Source organism: Plectropomus leopardus, chromosome 16, assembly GCF_026936395.1.
Source record: "Plectropomus leopardus strain MGB_pleo_1.0 chromosome 16, ASM2693639v1, whole genome shotgun sequence".
NCBI classification, from domain to species: Eukaryota; Metazoa; Chordata; class Actinopteri; order Perciformes; family Serranidae; genus Plectropomus; species Plectropomus leopardus.
The window spans coordinates 9,820,490-9,826,930 of NC_142191.1; positions in this window are offsets into that span (position 1 = coordinate 9,820,490).

Below are 6,441 nucleotides of genomic sequence, written 5' to 3' on the forward strand. Positions count from 1 at the left end.
AAAAGGTTAAATAAAAGCACAAAAGTAAAAAGCATAATGTAGTCCCGGTGAAGCAAAGTCAATGATTGGTTCCTAAACACATCATAAATGTTAGAAAATAGTTGTGTGCTGAATTGTGGAGTGAGACCATGAAACCATGTTAATCGTAACATATTTTCAGTTCCTTGAGCAGAGATGCCCCCAGCATCTCAGAGCAGAGAATACTGCTCAGTTTTTCAAGATTTTGAGACCTAATTTTATATTCTCTGCGATTTTTTTTTTTGTAATGATTCAAATTTGGCTGGAGAGTTAACAACACATTTTTCTGTGGTGTGACAAACTCATTTCAAAAATATGTATTTGTTCTTTGGCTGGACTTTGAAGTTTCAAAAGTAAAAAGTATGAATTTTGCAGAAAAATTGCCCCAGTAAGTGTGACATATTATTTTTTCCTTTATTGGACTGTTGATACTGATGCAACAATGTGTAAGAAGCATTTTAGAGTTGTATCTGGTCCAGGTGCAGCTGGTTTTAACCAAAGGGTCAGACGCTTCGGTTTGCTGAGACTCAGCCACCATTGAGGGGGCTGTGAGAAGATTAATGGGGCAGGAAAGGGGAGGGACTGTTAGACTATTTTCTAATCTTTGTTTTTGTGTATGGAGAGTTTTACCTCTTTGGATCTCAATTAGTCAATTGAAAACATTTGAATGGTTAAGAATGAAATGTCTCCTTGGTGGAACTGTTAATAACTCTTAGATGTCTGAAACCTTCTGTCAGGGATTGCAGGACAAACTAGAGACCATCTTGGGATTTTACTGGCCATAATACTGTGATCCATGACTTAAAACAGAAGTGGGTCAGGGGCTTAAAGTGGTGGGGCCATGGCTCCGTCCCCATCCCCCACCCTCCTACTTCCAGCCCCATTGCTCAGATCACGCCCATTTTTATGCCTCCCTGCCAGTGATAGCTTTGACCAGAGGCATTATGGTTTCTGGTTGTCCAGTTGTCCGTCTGCTTTTCCCATTTTCGTGAATACTTTATCTCAAGAACACCTGTGAGGGATTGTTTTAATATTTGTCACAAACGCCCACTTGGACCGAACCATGAACTGATTAGAATTTATAGTCAAAGGTCACCATGACCTTGTGTTCATCTCATTCATGTGAACATAATCTCTCAAGGTCGCCTTGAGGGGATTTCTTAAAATTTGGCACAAACATCCACTTGGACTTAAGAATTAACTGATTACAATTTGGTGGTAGTAGGTAAAAGGTCAAGGTCAGTGTGACTTCACAATACAGGTTTTGGGTCCAAACTCAAGAATTCATACAGTAATTATGACATAGTTTCACACAAACATCTAACAGGATTAAACGAAAAAGGTCAGCTTCACGACCAAATCATAATGTTAAACATTTCTCAGGCCATAGTCATTAAATGTCAGGAACAGAAGGAGAGACATTTGGTCAGAGACTGAATTGATGACCCTAACCTTGTGTGTCCACTTTAAACTGAATTGATTGTATATATAGATCTTCTGTGCTGACGGGTTGAAGATTTGTGTGTGTGGAGGGATATAACCACAAGGTGATAATTATAGTTAAACTTGGCCTTCATTTATCTGTAAAGTTTTGTGACATAGGCAGGCATACAAACACCTGACAAAATACTCCAATTGGCTTTAGTGGTTGTTCCTGCTACAAATAGGTACCACCAGGACCCCATTTTCTTCCTGGTAAAGATTGCAATTATGTAAAATCTAGGACATTTCTAGGATCTCAAGACATTTCTTGGATTTCAGGACGTTTCTTGGAATTTACGACGTTTCTAGGATTTTAATACATTTTTAGGATTTTGGGACATTTCTAGGATTTTTAGTCATTTTTTGGATTTCAAGAAAATTGAGTAAATGCACTTTCCACTGCTGCACACAGAGCTGCATACATGCTGTATACACTCAACCCACAGATTCACACACACAAAGCAGTGTGTGACTGTCCCGCTGTATTATTATTCAAAAGGTTCTGTCTTGGCTCTTATCTCCAGCCACAGCAACGGGATGGCTTTAGAGTATGGACTTAGTTTGAGGGACCTCTGTCACCGTCAACAGTTTCTCCGAAGAGACAGAAAACACAAAACAGAAGGAAACGGCTTATATCAGCTAAAGATTTTGCTGAATTGAAAATGAAAAGCAGGAAAAGTATTGAAATACATCTAATCCTTTGACTGGTCATCTCTTTTCTGTCTCTCTCATGGGATGACTGACTCACTTATTTTATTTCTTTTAATAGATCTCTGTGTTACCTCACCAGTGGCCACAGGTGTACCATAACTGTTAACACCTTTCTTTTCCCGGAGTCCCATTTCTCTCCTTACTCATCTCACTTTCCCGCCCCCACCATCAAGTCTAAACCCCTAAATTCGCTCCATCCCTCAGTCTATCCCCCTCTCCTTGTCTCAGGACAAAACAGTCACAACCACGGCCATTTTGACCTACTTTCAGACAATACCCCTTCCAGTTGGCCCTCCACCCCCTTTTTTACTTTTCTCTCACAGACGCTGGTCTTTCTTTGCAGATGCAGGGAAGTTGCGAGGAGGAAACACTCATGGGGAAGTCAGTGTTCCCCTGTGTCTCAATGCCTGAGAGGTAACCTATTTAGGAACAGAGAGAGAAGGAAAGATGCTGGGGTTGAATACCAATTCTGTTTCCGTTTATTAGGTCAAAACCAGTTAGTGTATACGTTTAAAACATAAAAAAAAAAGTAGAGGAAAAAATACGGTTGAGGCAATTCACTCCCTTTTCCCTTTTGGCTACAGTGCAGTTCCAGAGAGCAGGCTATATGGATGTTTTCAGATTTATTGCAAAATCAATACCACTACATGGATCATATTCAGTGACCCCAAACAGAAAGATGAGAGTACATCCAAGGGACCTTTCCCCAGCAGTTTCGTCTCACTTTACATCAAATCGACTCTGTGCAAGCATTTCTCTCTACAGCAGAAAGTGAACACAGAAGGGCTGGAATTTCACAGCTCTGTTACCACTCTTATACAACTAATTTAGTGTCAGAGGTTGCCTGACTTGCAGGATGCTGCAACTTTGATATAAAAAAAATCGTACAGCACCTGTTACTGCTTGTCATTTAATAACTTAAATAAGAAAAAAGACAAATGTACCTTTTAAGAGAGTATTGCAAATCATAATCTTAGTGGTCATCATACACTTAAACAAGATAAAGAGAGTTATATACAGAAAAAAAACTTAGATAACATAAATTTATAATGAATTCAAATGATTATGAAGTACAGGAGCTGCAGGATTAATGGAGCTTGTACAGCCGAGCAGGATACAGACGAAAGTCAGACCCTTATGCTGCCCTTAAACTACTCCCTACACCCTCACCCTATCCACTTCCACTTTTTTCCACATTCACACAGAGGGTCCTCAATAGGCTTAGGTAGTATCACGGTAATAAGGTGTACCAAGGTATATAGAAATTCCGAAGGTATGTTTTTAAACACCATCAGAAATACAGATGCTCCTCTTTCTATTTAACTCATTTTATGTAGCGCACAGCAGGCACCACCAAAGCTCAGTCTCTGGTGTCTACTGGTGGAACAGGTGAACAGCTGAGCTATAAGATACAACACCTTGTGGTGGAGAGAGAAGTTATAGGACTGGAAACGGCTGGCAGCCAGCAGAGAGAGAGGTAGTTACTTTTTATTTGGGAGCAAATAATCTGTACTCTGGTTTAGAAAACAGTAGACATCTACATTTGATTACAAAGTGTTTGGCGACCCTTCCCAGTGTTCCCACTGGCTTTTGTGCCAACATACCTTGGTGTCTTTTACCCACACATCATGCCATTCTTTCAGCAGTGTTATTGCCAGCAAACATGAGTGTTTTAAGCCAAAATATGATCTTTTTTTGACCAAAAACAAGTGATTTTTCTACTTAAAACTAATCTTTTTACCCCAGCATTGTTGAGTAACAGTGTGGAGGATCTAATTTAAAAAAGGCCCTTAGTCTGTCTTCATAAGATAAAAATGGCTGCCATGAGTTAAACCTATAATACCTGTCAGTTGAGCCTCTAGGAGTCTACTTTTTTCTAGTTTGAGAAAATGCATGAGACCATCTGCTCCACAGAATATGTGATGGTGGTGAATCTCACTTCTACTTCAACAGAATTAGACAACAAGAGAAGCAAAAGCAACTGAGTTAGCTTGTTGTTTGTATAAAGAGAAGTCCTGTTGGACAACGCCAAAAATAGCTGTTACAGCAAAGGGTTCAAAGGCAGTATGTCTGGAAATGTCTCAAAAACAGAAGTCCAATAACGGTATAGTCTTGGACAAATCCAGAAAATGTGAGCTAGAGAGCCTGTACATGAATTACACTTGTTAAATTAGGATGTGAATTGAGTTTAACAGCTTGCTTTAAATATAATATAATCTGTTCCATATGCTATAAAATATCTGTTTCAGCAAGTCATTTAATGTAGAAATTACCCATGATATTTTATATTTTTATTGGAAGAAAAAAAACTTCCATTCGGTTGAGTTAATTCCAGTTGAGCGCAGTGCAAATTAACTTCTTTTAAGTTGTTTCTTCAGGTGTAATTTTTCATCACAATGCCAGTAAAGTGAATTGCCTTTTCTCTGCCTTGATTTAAGTTATTTCCTGAAAGTTCAGCAGCTACAGTAGAAACATGAATTAACTTACTCCAGTAAAAAAAAAAAAAAAAAGATCGAAAAATGGGTCGATTTTAGGTCGAATATGAGACTTAATGACCTGTAAAGCTCTGTAACAGTTGCAGTAAAATTGAGTTTTATTATGCTGTGAAACTAATTCCAGACTTCAGCAGAAAAAATAAGATGTTGGAGTGAATCTCAGGACAGCAAGAATCCCTGAGAGGGATTTTATCCTGTGCATCTTCTCTGGACACAGTCTACATATGTTGTTACTATAACAATGGACTTTTTTTTAAACCATACTAGTCTTTGCTCGGTTGTCCAGATGGTGCAGTTGGCAAACAACACATTTGACAGCAGAGGCATAGCATTTTCTCTGAGACGCTATCAAAATGCAGCGTTCATCAAATACACAGAGAGCCTTTGAGCATACTTACAATATTGCACTTTTGTAGTCATTTGAACATCAGTTATGGTCAGCCAGATAAAGTGAAATGTCAGAGGGAATATTAATTGGTACTGAATGTAATGTGCATACAGCATGTGTGTTTATTCATCTTATCTGCATATGATTGCACTGATACATTACTGATGATCTTTCTAATGCAGGCTCTGCCCTTTTTGGACTTTATGGTTAATACTCTCTTCCAATCACTAGCATGCAATAGCCCACTGAAATTTACATAAATGTAGCCCATCAATCAACCCACAGACATGCGGAGCCCACAGTATATATGCTGTCCTTTCTCTTTTCAGTGCCTGCGATACCTACTGTCTTTCGACCCCTGCAAGGGTAGGCCATGGCTCCACTCAGTTCTGTTGCATGTCTGGGGTCCCTACTTGTCCGTGGCAGCGGCTGAGATCATAAAGAAGTAAGTGGGCTACGGTGACAAACCTCGTGTGGCTGGGTTGATGTTCTGTCACAACAGGGCATTAATCGATCCGGCTCCACACACAATTCCATACAGTCCAGAAGAGGGCAGTTGCAGTGAAACATCCTCTCATGCTGAGCAAGGGCACATCTACAGGGATTGTTCTTAAGGTCACCGGTGTTTCAGGTCTCCTGAACAACACCCTCGCTCAGGCAACCCAGCTGAGGCTGAATAACCCTCAGCTTCTACCCAGGCTGCACTCGCCCACGCTCCACTCTCTTGATCCAGAGCCACCTGGAGCCTGTCTCTGCTGCCTCTGTGCTGTTACAGATGGCCCTCATCCTCGTCTCGCCTGTGAAACCGAGTGCAGAGGGAATGTCCTGCAAGGCCTCTGCACCCGACCTCCACAGGCAAGCACCTTGCCTTCCATCCTCGTCTGTGGCAGTCGCTGATAAGGTCCCCGTTCTTACCTTTCTTACGCTCGAAAGCCTCCTCCATGTGATCCTGACAAGGAAATCAGCATGTCTGTGTTGTTGGTTGCCTCTGAAACCAGGACAATTTCAGGTCTGAGGGTGGTCTTTGCGAAATGCTTAGGGAACTTGAGATGCCTACACAAGTCCACCATCAGCTGCCAGTCCTGTGCTGTGTAGAGGAGCCCCAAAGTTTCACTGTTGGCCTGATTTGATGGTTTTTGCTTCCAGCAGCTGGTGATGGCACTGCAGATGGTCTCAGCAATGGTTGTGAGCACCTAGTCATGCTGCAGCAATATTACCCCTCTCCCAGAGCCTCTGGACAGCAGTTCAAGATGTATCTGAGGGTCCCTTTTCTCTGGCAAAGGAAGCATGTTAGAGTATCAACCATACTCCAGCAGGGAAGGTTGGACAGACCTGGAAGGACATTTT